Genomic DNA, 19,310 nt, shown 5'->3' on the forward strand with positions numbered 1-19,310 from the left:
GTCAATTGCTCATGGTTAGGTTGAACTAATATAATAAAAATGACAATTCTACCCAAATTAAATTACTTATTCAGTACCATACCAATCAAACTACCAAATAATTATTTTATTGTACTAGAAAAATAGTAACAAAATTCATCTGGAGCAACAAAAGATCAAGAATATCAAGGGAAATCATCAAAAAAATGTAAAGGAAGATGACCTAGCTCTACCAGATCTAAAACTATACTATAAAGCAACAGTCATCAATACTGCCTAATACTGGGTAACAAATAGAATAATGGATCAGTGCATTAGGATAGAGTCAAGAGAAAAAGTAGTAACTGACTACAGTAATCTACTGTTTGACAAACTCAAAGACATTAGCTTCTGGGAATTGTTTGGAAAGCTAGAAAATAGTATGGCAAAATTAAGCATAGATTCACATCTCAAATCCTATATCCTAATTAACAGACCAAAAAATACTCTGTCAGATATATGGAAAGGGGAGAAATTTATGACCATACAAGAAATAAAGTACATAATGAATTGCAAAATGAACGATTTTGATTATATTAAATTTAAAAGGTTTTGCACTAATAAAATGGATGCTGCAAAAATTAGAAGGAAAAAAGAAAAGCGGGAAACAATTTCCATAGCTAGGGGTTCTGCTTAAAGGTCTCATTTCTAAAAAATACAGAGAATTTCATCAAATTTATAAGGTTTAAAGTCATTCTTCAATTGATAAATGGTCAAAGGATATGAACAGATAGTTTTCAAATGAACAGTTTTCCTATGATCATATGAAAAAAAGCTTCAAATAATTTCTGATTAGAGAAATGCAAATTAAAACAAATCTGAGGTCTCACCTCACACCTATCAGACGGACTAAGATGACATAAAGGGAAAATGATAAATGTTGAGAGGTTGTGGGAGGGCTGGGACATTAATGCATTGTTGGTGGAGTTGTGAACTAATCCAAATATTCTGGAAAGCAATATGGAACTATGCTCAAAGAGTGATAAAACTGATCATACTCTTTGACCTAGTAATTCCAATACTAGGTCTATATCCAGAAGACCTCATTAAAATGGGAAAGTCGCCTATATTCCAAAATATTCAATGGAGTTCATTTTGAAGTGGCAAAGAATTGGAAATTGAGGAAATATTTTTAAGAATGATATGGAATGGGGGTGGCTAGATGGCATAGTGGATAAAGCACCGGCCCTGGAGTCAGGAGTACCTGGGTTCAAATCTGGTCTCAGACACTTAATAATTACCTAGCTATGTGGCCTTGGGCAAGCCACTTAACCCCATTGCCTTGCAAACAAAAAAAAAAGAATGATATGGAATACTCCTGTTATATAAGAAACACTGAGTGAAGAGACTCTAGAGAAGCTTGGAATAAATTACAGGAACTGATGTTAGCAAAGGAGCAGAACCAGGAGAACATTTTACAGAATTAATAACAACATTGTGAGTTGATCAACCTTGATGCATACAATTCCTCTCAGCAGTTCAGAGATGGAGGATCAATGGAGGAAAACCTTTATGGATAATGTTAATCACATCTAGATGTAGAAAAACAAAACAAAAACAAAAATAAAACCCTATTAATCTGAATGAACACTTCATTCACATTTTAAAAATTTCTCTTAAGTATTTCTTTCCTAAATCATGGATTTCTTTCTTTTTTCCCTTAATCCTAATTACTCATACTGTAATTACTCATACTGTCCATTCTGTAAACATGTTAAACATAAATGTGTAGGTACAATATTCACCTGACTGTTCACTGCTGTGGGGAGGGGGCTGGAGGGGGTGAGAAGGGAGGGTGGAAGTAAATCATGTAACTTAAAAATATGCATATGCATTTGAATCCGTGTTGAAAATCTTTTATAAGATGTAATTGGAAAAATAAAATAAAATAAAATATCATTTAAAAAATTAACAGAATATGCTTTGATCTGCATTTAGAATCCAAAATTTTTTCCTCTGGATGTAGTATTTTCCTTAATGTCTCTCATTGAACTGCTGAGAGGAGTTGCATCAGCTATAATTGATCATCACATAATGTTGCTATTAGGGTGTATAATGTCCTCCTGGTTCTGCTCACTTCACTCAGTATTAATTCATACAAGGCTTTTCAAGATTGCTCATGGCTTCTTTCAGAATAATAGTATTCCATAACATTCATATCCCATAGATTGTTTAGCCATTCCCCAACTGATGGACATCCCCTCAGATTCCAGTTCTTTGCCACAACAAAAATAATGCTATAAGTATTTTTGTGCATTTGGATCCTTTCTCGGTTTGTATGCTTTCTGTACATAATAGATCTAGTAGGATTGCAACAGTTTTATAGTTCCTTTGGACATAGTTCCAAATTGCTATCCAAAATGGTTGGATTAGCTCACAACTTCACCACAATGCATTATTTTTCCCACATCTTCTGCAATATCAGTTTTTTTAATCATTTTAAAATTTGCATTTATCTAATCAATAATGCATTTTTTCATATCATTATAGACAGTTTTAATTTGTTTCCCATCTTTCTGCCTTTCTTCTAATCCTGGTTGCATTGTTTTTGTTTTTGTTTTTGTTTTTGTTTTTTTTTTTTTTTTGCAACACAATGGGATTAAGTGACTTCCTCAAGGTCACACAGCTAGGTAATTATTAAGTGTCTGTAGTTGGAGTTGAACTCAGGTCCTCCTGACTCCAGGGCAGGTGCTCTATCCACTACAACACCTAGATGATGCCTACTGTGCCACCTAGCTGCCCCCCCACTGGTTTTATTTGTGCTACAACCTTTTAAATTCAATGTTGTCAAAATTATATTTTGCAATTTATTTTGTAATTTATTATATTCTTTATCTCTTCTTTGTTCATAAACTTTTTTCCCATTCCATAGGTCTGTTTGCCTAACTGACTTTTTGTATCACTTTCTATATCTAAATCCTGTACCCATTTCAACTTTATTTTGCTATAGGATGTGAAATGTGGGTCTATGCCAAATTTTTGATATTTTTCCAGTTTTTCCAGTAGTTTTTGTCAAATAGTGAGTTCTTATCACAGAAGCTAAAGTCTTTGGGTTTATCAAACAGTATGTTACCACACCAAACAGAATGTTATCAGTCGTTTACTTTCTTTTACACCTAAATCTAGGTATATATAAGATTCCAAAAGTGTCCTTGACACAGAAAATATATTAGTGTCCCTGCTTTAAATGTAGCCAGGATTTTCCTTTAGCTTAAATAAGTCTTGTGATACTGAGAGCTCACTTTCTTAATGAAGACTTTATCTTGGATACCTCTAGCCAAGATGGCAGAGAGAAGATAGGCACAGTGCTAAAGTCTCCTGAACTTCCCTGATATACAATATGAAAGAAACCTCTTAACAGAAATCTGATCTACCAAACCCAGAAAGAGAAGCTAGGAGAAGAACATCTACCTCAAGGTTTGTCTTCCAGCAATATGGGTTAACCCAGGCATAGAGGGTGGACTCTGCTGGGAGCACAGGACTGTGTGAGAGCTTGAGAGCAGGACTAGCCTGATCAGCAGTTGGGCTAGAGCATGAGAAGGGGATTTGCTTGATTGGCCCAGGGAGCATGTGTCAACTAGGGAGCAGAGGCACTGGTTGTGGTACTGACAGTCTGGAGCTTGTTGGCAGGGCTGGAGGGTGAGTTACAGGGTGGGAGAGTTGCATACATCGGTCCCTGGTCTCCTCTGGTCTGTAGGAATTCAGAGTCCATACCTTCATTTCAGCTGAAACCTCTTCCTAGAACAAACACAATTGTAGCTCACCTCCACCACAGGCTCAGTTGCAATTTGCAAAGCTCCCTCAGCTGTGAATAGGGAGAGCAAATACCTTCCTCTAGGGCAAAGCCCACCATTGTTCAAAGATAGAAGCATTCACCAGCTTTAACCACACCTTCCAGGCCAAGGAAGAGGGCCTCAAATCAAAGTCACAGACAATTCAGAGAAGGCAACCAACACAGCCTATTAGCCAGGCCACTTGAAGTTATTAAACCCAGTGAGTAAAGCCTCCAGTGATCTCAAAAACAAATGCCTGTGAACCAGCCCCTCCTCAACACAAAGTCTTAGGAAAATGAAAAAAAGCCAGTGAAAGGTGAATCCCTAGAAAAATTCCTAGAAGGAAAAGACCCTAACTCAGAGAGACCTAGAACATCTCCAGCACAGAAAGACTTCCTTGAAGAAATAAGGAAAGAGTTTAAAAATCATTTGGAAAATTTGGGAGAGAAAATGAACACTTTGCAACAAGACAACAAATTCTTGGAAAATACAATTGGACAAATGCAAAAAGAAAATAATTCTCTCAAAACCTCAATTGGTCAAACAGAAAACTCTGAAAAAAATAGAATTAACCAATTGGAAAAGGAGTTGCAAAAGGTAAATGAAAATTCTTCTCTAAAAAAAAATGGAATCTGTGGGAACTAATGACTTTATAAGATAGCAAGAATCTATTAAACAAAACCAAAAAGTCAAAAAAGTGAAAACAATGTAAAATACTTCATGAGCAAAACCACTGAGCTCAAGAATAGATCAAGAAAGCAAAACATGAGAATTATAGGTCTTCATGAAAACAGTGAAGAGGAAAAAAACGCCTGCACTTAATATTACAGGATTTAGTGATGGAAAAGTACCCTGATATCATGGAACCAGAGGGCAAAATCATTATTGAAAGAATACATTGATCCCCTCTGAAAGCTTTGAGATCCTAAAATGAAAGCACCAAGGAATGTTGTGGCCAAATTCCAGAACTATCAGATAAAAGAGAAAATCCTGCAAGCAGGCATTAAAAAAAATAGATACCAAGGAGCCACAGTAAGGATTATGCAGGACCTGGCTCCATCAACATTAAGGAACGAAGGGCCAGAATGATATATTCTGAAGTGCAAGGGTGCTTGGAATGAAACCAAGAGTCCACTACCCAGCAAAACTGAGCCTTTTCTTCCAGGGGAAAGTATAGACATTTAATGAAATGGGACACTTCCAACATTTCCTGATGACAAAACCAGAGCTAAATAGAAAATATGAACATCAAACTGGAGGCTCAAGAGACACATGAAATGGATTAAAAAAAGGGTAAAGAAAAAACTGCTATCTCATAAGATGAAACTGGCTATATCCCTATCCCTATCCCTACCTGGGAGAGAGACTCTAATAACTCATAAAGTATCTCTGAGGTACCACCTCACATCTCTCATGCTGGCCAATATGACCAGAAAGGACAATGATCAATGTTGAAAGGGATGTGGGAAATCTGGGACTCTAATACATTTTAGTGGACCTGTGAACTCATCCACAACCTTTCTGGACAGCAATTTGGAATTATGTCCAAAGGGCAACCAAAAAATGTGCATGCCCTTTCATCCAACAATACCATTACTGGGTCTCTACCATGAAGAGAATATGAAAAAGGGTAAAAACATCACTTGTACAAAAATATTCATAGCAGCCCTGTTTGTGGTGGCAAAGAAATGGAAATTAGAGTTACAGCCCCGGAGTTTCTCTCTCTCTCTCTCTCTCTCTCTCTCTCTCTCTCTCTCTCTCTCTCTCTCGGAAATCCCCCATGGCCTCTCAGAATTGTTACCTGGCCATTGAACTGCTGCTACCACCTCCCATAAGGGGACTGAGCCTGGAGTGGGCACTGCCCACAGGCCCATGTGCAAGAGGCTACAGCAGGAATTGATGACCCTAATGATGTCTGGAGACAAAGGAATTTCTGCGTTTCTAGAGTCAGACAATCTCTTCAAGTGGGTTGGAACCATCCATAGGGTAACTGCGACAGTATATGAAGACCTAAGATACAAGCTCTCCCTGGAACTCCCTAGTGGCTACCCATATAATGCTCCCACTGTGAAATTTGTCACACCTTATTACAATGCTAATGTAGACACTCAAGGCAATATCTGTTTGGACATCCTCAAGGACAGGTGGCCAGCCCTGTATGATGTCAGGACCATCCTACTATCTATCCAGAGCCTGCTGGGAGAACCCAACATTGACAGCCCATTGAACACACATGCTGCTGAACTTTAGACAAACACCACAGACTTTAAAAAGTACCTGCTGGAAACCTACATGAAGCAGGTGACTATCCAAAATCCCTGACCCAGACTGGCTAGCCTATCTTCCCTTCATCTTGTGTGTATGTCTTTATGTGTTTGTGTGTGTGTGTTGGCATATCTTTTGCCCTTCTCCCTAATCTGTCTTCTCCCTCCTGTCATCTGTACAGGACTCTATCATAGACTGTTTCCATTTTTTTTCTGAAACTCTAGTTTGGCCCTCAACATTAATGTATGAATAGAGTTTTTTTTTTAACTGTTTAAAAAGAATTGGAAATTAAGTGAATGTCCTTCAATGGGGGAATAGTTTAGCAAACTGTGGTATATGCATGTCATGGAACATTATTGTTCTATTAGAAACAAGGAGGGATAGGGTTTCAGGGAAGCCTGGAAAGATTTGCAAGAACTGATGCTCAGTGAGATAAGCAGAACCAGAAAAACCTTATACACCATAACAGCAATGTGGGGGGTGATGATCAACCTTGATGGACTTCTTCATTCCATCAATGCAACCATCAGGGACAATTTTATGGTGTCTGCTCTGCAATGGTGAACACAATCTGTATCCAGAGACAGAATTGCGGAGTTTGAACATAGATCAAAGTCTATTACCTTTAATTTTACAAAAATGTTGTCTTATTATGTAATTTTGCTTTCTCTTATAATTTATTTAATTTCCTTAAGGATATATTTTCTTACATTACATTCAACTTAGATCAATGCATGCCATGGAAACAATGTAAAGACTAACAGACTGCTTTTTGTGGGGGGATGTGGGGAGGGAAGCAAGATTAGGGAAAAAATTGTAAAACTCAAAATAAATAAAATCTTAAAAAAATCCCTTTCTTGGAGGCAGTTAGATGACACAGTGGAGAGAGTACAGGCCCTGGAGTGAGGAGGACCTTAGTTCAAATTCAACCTCAGATACTTAATAATTGCCTAGCTGTGTGACCTTGGGCAAGTTACTTAACCCCATTGCCTTAAATAAATAAAAATTTTAAAAAAGACTTCATCTCTTAATAAGAGGATCAGCTTATCATTTTCTACTACATGGAGTGTCTTTGAAACACACTCAAAGCTAAAATAAACAACTGACCTCATACCTAAAATGACTTGGTTCAAGGACACATATTGCTGCGTGGATCTTTGACAAGCTGTTTAACCTCTGCATGTCCCCAGACAACTCTAAGAATATAAATGGCAAAGAAGGTTCCATTTGCTTTAGTGCAAGGAGTTTCTTCATCAGAAATTCTCTTTATTAGTAAAATGATAAGGTCAGTCCATAAAAACCAAACAAATACATTGTCAAAACTCCAATAATCTTATGGTTGAGGGTAGAATTTGGAGGACTGGAAAATCTCCATATTTCAGAATTTCTAATCTTCACGTCAAAATCCCTTTTTTTTTTCAAAGTAATCTTCCATTTCTTTAAATCCAAAGCATCTAATTTGAGGATAGCTTGAATTCAGTGGATATAGTGTGTAGCTTGGAATCAGGAAGACTCATCTTAGTACAAATACAACTTTAGACACTTACTAGTTATGTCACTGTTTGCCTGTTTCCTCATCTGTAATATGAGTTGGAAAAGGAAATGGCAGCCTACAACTCTGAAGTTGCCAAGAAAACTCCCAATGTGGACATGGAGAGTCCGGCACAATTGAAAACAACTGAAAAACAACAATTAATTGGAAATAAAGGAATTAAATGATGCTTTGTTAATATGGGTTTATCTGCAACAAGAAATATCTACATGAAACAGCAAATCTATCATGAACTACTTGCTATATGCTCCAAATGTACAAAATTTATCATGTAAACCTTTTTTTTTCTTTTTTCTTCCCCTCCCTGTGCCATAGTGATGTCTATTATTAGAACCAGATATACATAGATACTCTCTCTCTGTATATACATATATGCATATATATATGCAAACACATATATACATATATTTAAAATTAGTCTACGAATACTTCTGTTTCTTAGTTATTTCTTGTAAATGAATCTATATTATTATTTTATTAATAATAGTTGTAAAGTATCTTATTACAAATCAAGTGCTTTATAAACTGTAAAATGCTATGAGTATTTAAGTTTTTTTGTTACTATTGCTTCAATGAACAATGAGTAGACTTTTGGTAAGTCCAAAACATTAAGCCTGTACAATTTATATCCTTTTGAATTTTGGTCACAAGAAAATTGGAGATGATGACTGAAATATGATAATGGAATCACAGAGCCCAAGATGGTTTTCCTTTAAGGAGAACATGAACTATATCATGCCATTGGAACTGTTTTTTTTTAATTCCTCCCCCCCCCCCCACCAATGAACATTCTAATGAACAAATCTAAAAAGCCTGCAGGTAGAAGTGGAAACACATCAATCTGTTTTACTAATATTCATTTTATTCCCAGTTGAAGGAAAAAAATAATCTGGTGTTATTATTTTCATCAGCTTTGCTTCTCATTGTCAGTCCCTCATTATACCTTTCCTTTTAACTCCTCTAGATAATTAATAATCTTATTGTGGTATGTTTGTGGCAACACTTTGATTAATCTTGGCTCTCTTTGACAGTGTCAAAATATGTTGACCCCTTAAAGAAGAGATTTCTTTGCATGTGTCATTGCAATACAAATGTTTTGGAGAATCTCTATTTTGCTGCCAATTTCAAAGAAGTTTAAGTATGTTGGATTTGGAGTCAGAGGAAATTATAGCACTGTCACTTATTACCTATATGACCTTAAATAAATCATTTACCTCTCTCAAGGTCTGCATTTCCTCAGCTATTAAATGAGGTGGTCAAAATAGATATCCTCAGTGGTCCATTATATCACTGTATCTATGAATCTTGTAGCCTTGTCAGTCACGTAGTAACCTGGCTTCTATGGACATCTTCTTTTCCTCGTGAAAAATTAGAGAAAGAGAACTAGGTTTTTAGTAGCCCTTTATAAAAAGAAAGGAAAGTTTCCTGTGAGAGAAAGCTATCATGAGATATGAATCAATAATTTGCAGTAGATTTCTAAGTACAAATAACCATTTGAAATCATGCTCCAAATCATTAATAACACAAGAAATGTAGGTTAAAACAATTCTGAGGTTGCTTGTCATATCCTGTAAATTGACAAAGATGATAAAAAAATAAATAATCAAGTGGAGTGCAATGAATGCTGAAGGGACAAGGGAAAAGTCTCACTTCAGCTCTGATGGTGGAGCTCAGTAATGCTTCATCTATTATTTCTTCGAAGTTAGGAAAAAAATAGTGAATAAATTGTTAGCTCCCTTTGACCTATCAATCCCATTAATGTTAACATATTCCAAAGATGTAAAAGACAAATCAATATATACCAAAATATTCAGAGCAACACTGTTTGTGATAGCAAAGAAAGGGAAACAAAGCAGGAACTCGATAGTCCTGGAATAGAATGCTTTCTTCTTGGCAAAAAACAGGAGGGATTACTAATATAGTTTGTGGCATATATTGTCAGTTATGGATAATGTTTTATGTATTTTATTTAAATTTTTTGTTACAAAAGAATGCTCACTCTAGAATGAGAGTGATTATTACAATTTTTCCCCCAAATAATTGTGGTATAAAGACAAAATGCATTTAATAAAACATATTTTTAGAAAAGAAGAGGAGAAATAAATATATACTTTCTATTAGAATCTCTTCTATTTCTGGATATGATTATATTGCTTCTTTTTAAAGCAATAATTGTTGTTTAGAAAATTAGTTTTAAAATATTAGGATACTTTCACCAGGAAGTTTAACACAGGGCTGTAGAATTGAATAACATTAATACTAATTCAGAAAAATGAACTTTTTTAATGAAAGCAGTGAGTATTTATAACATTTCACTTGGTTCAAAGGTAGAAAATAAGTTCCTACTTTTGGCTTGTCAAGTAAAAAGACAGTTTACAGTCATGAGAGAATTCTTCAAGGCAGAAAAAAATGCTATTTCATGGTTCATATTTTCTCTAGTTCTTGTGGTCTATATAGTCTCTTTCTGAGTGATATAAAATATAACAAAATAATCTTCAAGGCATAACAGGATTATGATATGTTCATAATCTTTTCAAACAGAAAAATACAGCAGGATCCATGACAATCTCTATGAACTCAGAGTCAAATTTCAAAATATGAAATACTGGTGAAACCCTATAGATTTAAATAGGAATTGGTTCTGTCTAAAAGCAGACAAACAGAGGGTAATACTCATAGCAATCTCTTTCTCTACAAATTATATCACTGCAGGGAGAAATGTAATTCTCTACTTAATAGTTTTAGAGGAACATATAGAGATTTGGGAATAAGACTGAAAAAGATATCAGAGAATTGAAATTTAAGGGGGGAGGACACACAAGAACATAATTTATAGAAGAAAGGACTTCCTATTTAACAAAAACTATTAGGAAAATTGAAATAAAGTTTTTGGGGTTTTATTGGGAAACCAAATTTAGATCTACCAGAGTATACTCAAAATTCATAATGAATCAGATCATAAAATCTCAAACCAAAAAGAAAAATTAGAAGTGATTCTTCTAATTTTCATTCTTTCTCATCCTCTTCCTTTTACTACTTTGGGCTAGTTGGGAAAATTCTTAAACAAGGGCCAAAAAGTTCATGAAAAATAAAGTGGATACTTTTGGACAGATAAAATTATTTATAAAGTTTGTGAACAAATAAAATACTCAAATATTATTATAACAACTGTAGAGTAGGGAAAATTTCTTTTAAATATCACCAAATTCTGGAATCTAAATAACATAAGGAAGTAAGACAAATGTATACTACTTAGCACCATTCCCTTCTGGATAAGAGTCCAAATAATGTACATTTTCTCAAAAGAAACATTACAAGTTATGCATTGCCACATGAAGACATGCTCCAAATAAGTAATACTAATATATATGCAAAGTAAAACAACTTTGAAGTTTCATTTTATACCCTGAAAAAGGCAACAATGACAAGAATTTGGAACAGTCAATGTGAGAGGACTTTAAGAAGACAAGTACAAATATAGCAAGTGTTCATCACATATGGAACTATAAAGTTGTAAAATCACTGTGGACTTTAATTTAGAATTACACAAAAAAAGTAGAAAAATGTTAACAAAGTATAGCAAAAATAACAAAATTATAATCCTTTACCCAGAAATGTAATACCTCCCTGTTTCTACAATCTATGTCTCTGTGAAAACAATTTCTTTTTTTGACTAGTCATATCAGGATGTTGATTCATATGGAGATCACAATCCAATAAAGCCCTCAGATCATTTTTTCATTATATTAATTTTTAATATTTTTCTCCATCTTGCACTTATTTGGATGATTTTTGTGTCTATTTATCTCTATAAAATTCAGTTTTGAAGATTTAGCCCAATACACCAAGCTGTCTGTATACTTTTAAATATTGATTCTATTATTCAGTTTAGTAGTTATTCCTCTTAGTTTTGTGTCATTTTCAAATTTAATGAATATTCCATCTGTGTCTTCATTCATTCAAGTCATTGATTAAAAATGACAAATACATAGAGCCAAGCATGTATCCCTCTGGTACTTTACTAGAGACACCATACCACATTGATATTAGAGTAATAATACTCATTTTCTGAGTCCAACTATCCAATCATTTATGAATTCATTTAATTCTATTCTTGTCTAATTCATATCACTCCATCTTTTCCAATAGAATTTTATAAAATAATCTGTCATCTGGGTATTCATTGTTCAAGAAGTCCATATTCTGTAACGCTAAGAGGGAATGATATTGTTATCTATTAGATCTATATCTGCCAGAAGAAGCCTGAATTATTCCCATGATTTTATTAAGATTAACTGACATAGTTGCTGGCAAGGTCAATTAATATTCCTGTTTTCAGAACTACAATTTAAAAATATAAAAACATAGTAATATCTCACATTTGTATAGTGAATAAAAGTCTCAAATGCTCTACATATTATTAACTACTTTGAATTGCCTCAAAAACGTCAGAAGTTGGTGTTATTATTAATCTCATTTTGTAAATAAGGAAGCTGAAACTCAAAGGGGACAAGTGACCTGCCCAGGGGCACATAGCTAATTAGTTTCAGAGACAGGATTAAAACTCAGAACTTCCAGATGCCAAATCCAGCTCTCTATTAAATATCAAGTTCATTATGGCTACTCTGGGGACTCAGGTATTTTCTGAAATAGGAAGGGAAATTCCTCATCTATAACTTTCACCCAAAAGAATAAATAACAAACAATAATATAATTATCTAACAACAATGTGTAATTTCCACTTTGAATTTACTCTATTGACTGATTTGTTATATCTCTTCCATATAGAATCTGGCCATTTAAAGCTTTTCTTCATTTTGTATTAGAATAATGTAAAAGACTTTTATATTGTTTTAAGTACTAGTTTCAAAACAATGAGTCATAGCCACAAGCGCATATTGGCAAACGATGACAGAAAGGAATTCCAGTACCCACAAAAATGTCCAGTGTGGACACTAATATTAGGGGGGAAACAGGCAATTTTTTAAATGGATCATTGATGTCAAATAATGTTCTAAAAAGTGTTTTTATGAAATGTCTGAGGTTAGAAGGATGTTCTTGTTGCATGAAGTTAAATATTTCTCCACTCAGTATCTCACTCAGCTAGCTCATGAGCTATAATGATGACCTTCATTTAAACATCCTGCCCTAGGTATAGCTCCCTATGAGGTGTGGTTTATATATGTGTGTGGTTGATTTTTTTTTTGAAGAAGAGATGGAATCCACTTTGAAGGATAAAGCACCCCAGTAAGAAGGGAAAGGAACATCCTGTAGTATGGGGTGAGCTGTCACTGTCCATGTGGTCTAAAATAAAAATAATTAAAACATGGTGTTGCTGAAGTCTCCTGTTTCTCCTTAGTCTTAGAAAGGAAAGCACAAATATAGCAAGGGGAAGGGGGTATGGTTCAAATTTCGGTCTTCCTGTCCCAGAGACATGAACCATTTAAAGAGATTCAGGGATCTTGCAAAGAAAATCAAAACAAAACAAAACAAAAAAAGGGACATAACTGACACCCAATTGAGAGAAGACTGGAATTGTTTGTGAAATATTAATTTATCATAAAATAAATATGTTTCTATTTGGTTCAAGCTCCTTTGGCCTTCTTGGACTCTAAAACAACACACAGCTGTGAGTATATCTCAAATTACAGATATATTTAAACTAATTCAAGAAAATGCATTGTGGATCAAGAAATAGCAACTTTCCTTGATGTATCCATCAGAACTAAAGGATTTCCAAGTTATCTCCAAGATTCCACTCTCCCAACTATCTCACTTACTGCTCAGAAGACCTCTTGAGAAACTTTTGCCCTGTCATTGCAATTAAAGCTGAATTCTTGGTTAGAACAACAAAGATCCTGTTCCTAAGCCATGACACACAAACCAACATGAAAGCACAATGAAAAATATGCAGAAGTACTGTTCCAAATAAAACACTTGCATTGATTCACTGTGACAAGGACTTCTTTTCCAAAACTAATAACTGCTTGAAGGTTTATGCCATTGCATGATGACCAAGGGAATGGCTCTAGTAATTTATTCCCTACTGAGAACCAGCTGTAATTTAAATGTTATATTTTGGAGGGCAGAATGACATCTCAATGTACTTTTCTCTATATTGAACTAGTCATTTTTTAATTAAAAGGTACTGTATTTAGAATAGGAAAATGCTATTATTAGTGCTAGTCTCATGTATGAGCCAATCAAGATTTAATTTTGGAGAGACCAACTACTGTAATTTTAAGGATTCTTATTAAAATATTGCATGAAAAATAAACTTTAGATTTCAAAATGAGAATTGAGACAAAAGTCTGAATGAAGTTGAAAATTCTGAATACGTAAAAGTAGTTCATTGGATCAAAGGTTTGTATGGAGCGAAATTTATAAAAATATACATGAGTTTTGCCTTTCTTTGTCTTTGTTATGAGTCATGGAGAAGAAATCCATTAATTTTCTTTCTCAGTATGAGACAATGTGCTCATATGTGAATTCTGGTAACATTTGGAGGTACTAATTTAGATATAGGAACTAAAAGATGTTATCTTTTCTTTTATTATTATAATTGTATATGTTCAATGTTATTTCTGCATGGTTTAAATTGTATTTTATTAATATTTTAAACCTATCAAAATAGAATTTTAGGAAAATATTTTGAGGATAGTACACCTGAGATATCAAAAAAATGATAAACTGTAAAATTACTGAAGATGCTTACTTAGGTCAGAATAATTCGTTATATTCAGTAAAGAATGAGAAAGAGCTTAGATTTTTATCACAATTTATTCCAATAAGATTTATTCCAATAAGAAGCCAGATTCCAGTTTGGAAAATGGAACTTAGCTGTTAATTAATCATCAACTATTTATCAAGCATCTATTATATGCTAATCTAATCATAGATATCATACAAACAAAACAGATGTACAATCCCTGCTTTCAAGCAGTTTACATTCTGATAAGAAAAGTACAAGAGGTATAGTAGACTCCGAATTAGAAGAGAAATTGAATTGGCTATAATTCATTACAGGGATAAAAGGGTGGGGGGAGTTTTAATAATAATAAAATAGAAATAGCCTCAGCTTGTTACTATTTGTACTATTTTAAAAGAGTAGTTTTGCACTATTTGTATCCTATTTTAAACTTTATCATTCCAGACTTTAGGGAAATCCATGGTTAATATTGCATAGTTCCACATTGATAAAATTTCATCATAGTTTCAATTATTAAACCAAGCTCAAGTAATCAAATAAAATAAGCCAGGGAAACATCTTTTCTCAACGGTATTTGCTCCTATCTCTTCTTCTTCTCTTGTCTCCTCTCCTTCTTCCTTATCTATGTATCTATTACACACATGCACACATTAACACATTATTTATGTGTGTGTGTAAATATGTGTGTAGTTATATATTTTCCCTTTGTCTTCTAGGATTAAACATAACAACTTCTGAATGTTATTATCAAATAAATAATCAATAAAAGGTATAGAGATTTAGATATAGATATAGTTATGAAATTCTAGTTATGAGAAAAATCATTGTCAAAGTTGTTCTTACTCCTGAAAACCTAGGTCCATCTTCACAAGATAAAAAGGTAAAATAATTGCATTAAACAATATGAAATCTATCTTTTTTCTCTCCTTTACCTCTCAATTCTCTCCAGATATCGTAGGAAAACTTTAATTACAGATGAGTTTCTCTTTACAAATAAAGTACAATCAAATCTTTTTGTACAAGTACAGAAAAAAAACTCCATTTTCTCATAAACTTTTCAAATATCAAAATTAGACACATATTCACTAACTTCATAGGTTAAATTACTTCCTAAAATGGCAGGTACAACTATTGGTCACAGTTTCTCTAATTTTAAAAACAGTAATGACTTCAAAAGCCTTTGCAGGGGAGGTTCTTTTAATCAGTAGTTATAAACTGATCCTAGGCTTCCAGCTAGAAAAATCTTAGATTTTATCTTGTCCAACCCACCAGTTTTATGGTGAAGGTAACCAAAGACCCTGGTGGTAAAATGATTTTTGTAGTCACCAAGTTTCGTGGAGGTAGCTTCTATTGAATCTTTCAAGCAAGAAAATCAAAATAGGACTGAAAAGATCAGGTCAAGGTTGAATTTGAATTTTCAAGAACCATAGTTGTTCAATAATTTAAAAAAGGTAAAGAAAGTTACTTTCCTACAAAGAGAGTACAGGAAGACCTGAAGCTAAGAAGACTTTTTAAGGATCACATAAAGATGGGGGGAAAGATTTTTCTCATCAAAGTTTTACTAACAGGTCGAAACTTAAAAGATATTTTTGGGGTCAGAGGCCAATAGAGAAGGAGAATGTTCATGAATATTTGTAGAATGTCCTCGTGAAAAATGTCTTTGAGGACTAGACAGAAAAGCACCTCCTAAGAACCAGGTTCTTCCTAGTCAGATACAAGAATGGAAAACAGATTTGAAAGGGGAGAAGCCTTACCAAATCTGATCTACTTTTGACTAAGACAAGGGCTAATGAGGTGATACTGAACTTGGATCAGTTCAGTTGAGGACTGGAGGGCACAGTGGAACAGAAGATAGACATAGGAAGACAATGGTCACATAGAGGACAATGTGTGTGTGTGTGTGTGTGTGTGTGTGTGTGTGTGTGTGTGTGTGTGTGTGTGTGTTGGAGGCCACAGAAGAAGAAGAAGAATCCAAGAAGAAGAAGAGAAGAAGACTTATTGCCTTCCTACCCAGGATTCCAATAGAGCATTTTTTCCCTTGTATGTAAAGAAATATAAAGTGAGGCGTGAAATTTTTTTCACCTTTGGGAGGAATAGGGTAAGCAAGCTGCCACACTTCCAAAATGACACCTTGGAAAAGCCACACTTGCCCTGAACTAGTTCTAACTCTGGAAAGTGCTCTGGGATTTGGAAATAGCCCCAGGCAAGTAAACAAATTGTTCTTAGATGGGGAAACTGAATTTGAGAAGAACTTGAATAATAATCATTTAAGGAATAAGAAAGAGAAGAGGGAGTAGAAACACAGAAATACCTAAACATAGTTTACTCTGAATTAACACTTTTAAGGAATCATTTTTAAGAATTATATAATTTGTAACTCTCACCCTTTTGTGTTATTTTAAAACCTGTGCAGAGAGAAAGCGAAAGAAGGAAGAAATGAAGAGAAAGGGAAGGAAAAGAGAGAGAGGAGGGAAGAGAGGAAGGAAGAGAAAGGGAAGAAAGAAAAAGGGAAGGAATAGAGGAAGGAAGGAAGACTAGAAGAAAGACTAAGAAAGAGAAGAGAGAAAAAAGAAAGAAAAACAAAAATAAAGAAACTAAGAAACAAAGAAGACATCTAAAGAAATGTTGTAATCTAATTTCAGTAGGCAGGACTGAAGAGGAGTCAAAATTATATTTCTTTTCCAGGCATCTGGGAAGAATAATTGTCTGTAAGACAATGTTAACCCTTTTGTTTTTGCTACAAGAAAAACAAAAGGAAGACCACTTACATGTTAAGTATCAATGAAAGAAAAAAAATCGATAGCTGAATAAATGTGAATTTCTTATTGATTAAGTGAATTGCTTCAGCTTGAGTTACAGAGTTAAATGGTGAAAAGATCAAGAGTAGACTTTATTTTTTAACCTTTATTTTAGTAAGAGAATGTTGTTGCCTTTCTTTATGATAGAGAAGAGAGACTACTAAATCTCTAGTCAGATTCCAAATCAAATCTGTTAATGTGTGATTTGGGGAATCATTTTCCTCTCTTTAGGGGTCAGTTTTCTCCTCTATAGAAAAAGAAAGTTGAATTAGATTATTTCTAAGCTTGTATACAGTTCTAAAGCTATTAGTAATAACATGGGGGGGATAGATTGTATTTGATAATTGACTTTTTATGCAATTACCTAAGCTATGCTAAGTCACCAGACACACTTTCTCTGCTGGAGCTATATGGGTCCAATGGCCAGATATGAAGTAGGATGTCTAGAACTAGCCCGGATTGTAGGGCAATCAGGGTTAAGTGATTTGCTGAAATGACAAGTTAGATGGAAGCCAAGAGGACCTGGGTTCAAATCTAACCTCTGAAACTTACGAGGTATGTGACCTTTGGCAAGTCATTCAACCCTGATTGCTTCATATTTAGGGTCTCCTCCAGTGGGTTATGATGGCCAAAGGAATGGGCATAGCAGTGGCCTAATGTGATGGAATTTTGACTATCCATTCAGTACCATGGAGCAAAAATCTAGTAAACTAAACTAGCATTTGGATATATAACAATGATTCAACAATCTGAGCCATGTCTGATAAGGAAACTTATATTTTCATGAATATCCTTAGAAAAAATCTATTTAATACAGATAGTTCTTAAGTATTAACAATAACAATGACTAAGTTTTCAAACCATACTCACACAATGACTAATCTAGGGTGACAATGTTACAGGAAATAGTAAATATCTCAGATTTAATGTCCATTAATAATGACATGAAATTATTAACTAGACAAAATTTTTAAGTAAAGACACAGAATAGTGTAATGGAAAGCATATTGAAATTAATGCCAGATGTGGGCTCCAACTCTAGTTGATAGCTAAAAATTCTTTAAAATTTCTATATCTCAGTCGTCATCATCTGTCAAATGGATAAAATAATAGTTGTGCTACCTATATCAAAGGACTATGATAAGATAATGTATATAAAGTATAACATGAATGTCACTTTAGTTCCTTCAATTAGGGTAAATGTATATAATTCATGTATTTTGATGCATTTATTATTCTTGCTTTTAAAAGAGAACACCACCTTTGTTGTGCTATGGTTATTTTCATTACATAATTGTAATGGTTTCATATCACTAGCATGGGGATAATTCTAAAAAATCTTATTTAGGTAATCTTGACTACATAAATACATTTTTATTCTCAGAAAGAGGTAATAGTGATTTAATAATTTAGTTTGCTTAATTCCTTAAGTAGTAATCAATTAATATCCTTGCATATTTTTAGAAAGCATAGAAATGAACTGCTTTAAAGTGAACATCTGGATCATTTGTAGTCATAATAATAGTCTATGATACATTTTTTTGTAAGAATAGAACTTGTCTCATTGGTGCCCTGGATTAATTTAAATTTTTAACATTTTATATTCTACTAACTCTTGATTCCCTATTGATTTTGCCCTAATATTCTACTTGATACTGCTACATAATGTAGTATTTTTATGAAATGTTTGCCTTTAACCACAGGTAGAGCAGGCTTCCACCTAACTGTTGTGAATTCATGGGCATGTCAAAGTTGATCTGACTCCTCAATCTTAACTGTTCTACAACTTCCTCTACTATTCTTCCATCCTAGAATTTTACAAAGATTTGAGTCGAAATAAACGTCTTCCTTTCATTCTAAGGTAGATAACTTTGGTGAGGGCTAAACATTAAGTTCTATCAATCATTTATAACTCAGTATGAAGGAATTTTTCAGCTCCATTTCTGTAAGCTAGTTTTTGATGGAAAATTATGGAAATTTCACAAGACAACTCTTGTAAGAGTAGGTAGGGAGTGGGTATGACAATATTCAGATGTGACTTAGCACAGCAACTCCCTCACTCAAACCTAATTCATGTGCTTGTCATTGCATCAGCTCCCTGATGTCATAGTCTTCTTCAGGAATGATGGACAAACATTAAGGTGGCTCACTTATACCATGCCTCCTCTCTCTTGCCTATAGTAGATGTCAATAAA

At 34.1% G+C, this 19,310-nt stretch overlaps 1 long non-coding RNA gene and 1 pseudogene across 1 annotated transcript in view; both read left to right on the forward strand.

Annotated features, from left to right (window-relative positions):
* LOC141520336 (uncharacterized) overlaps positions 1-19,310 on the forward strand; it is a 230,386-nt gene that overhangs the window by 150,940 nt on the left and 60,136 nt on the right. The window lies entirely within an intron of this gene.
* LOC141520335 (ubiquitin-conjugating enzyme E2 C pseudogene) lies at positions 1,911-6,793 on the forward strand (annotated as a pseudogene).

The sequence above is a fragment of the Macrotis lagotis genome, chromosome 4, assembly GCF_037893015.1.
Source record: "Macrotis lagotis isolate mMagLag1 chromosome 4, bilby.v1.9.chrom.fasta, whole genome shotgun sequence".
NCBI lineage: Eukaryota > Metazoa > Chordata > Mammalia > Peramelemorphia > Peramelidae > Macrotis > Macrotis lagotis.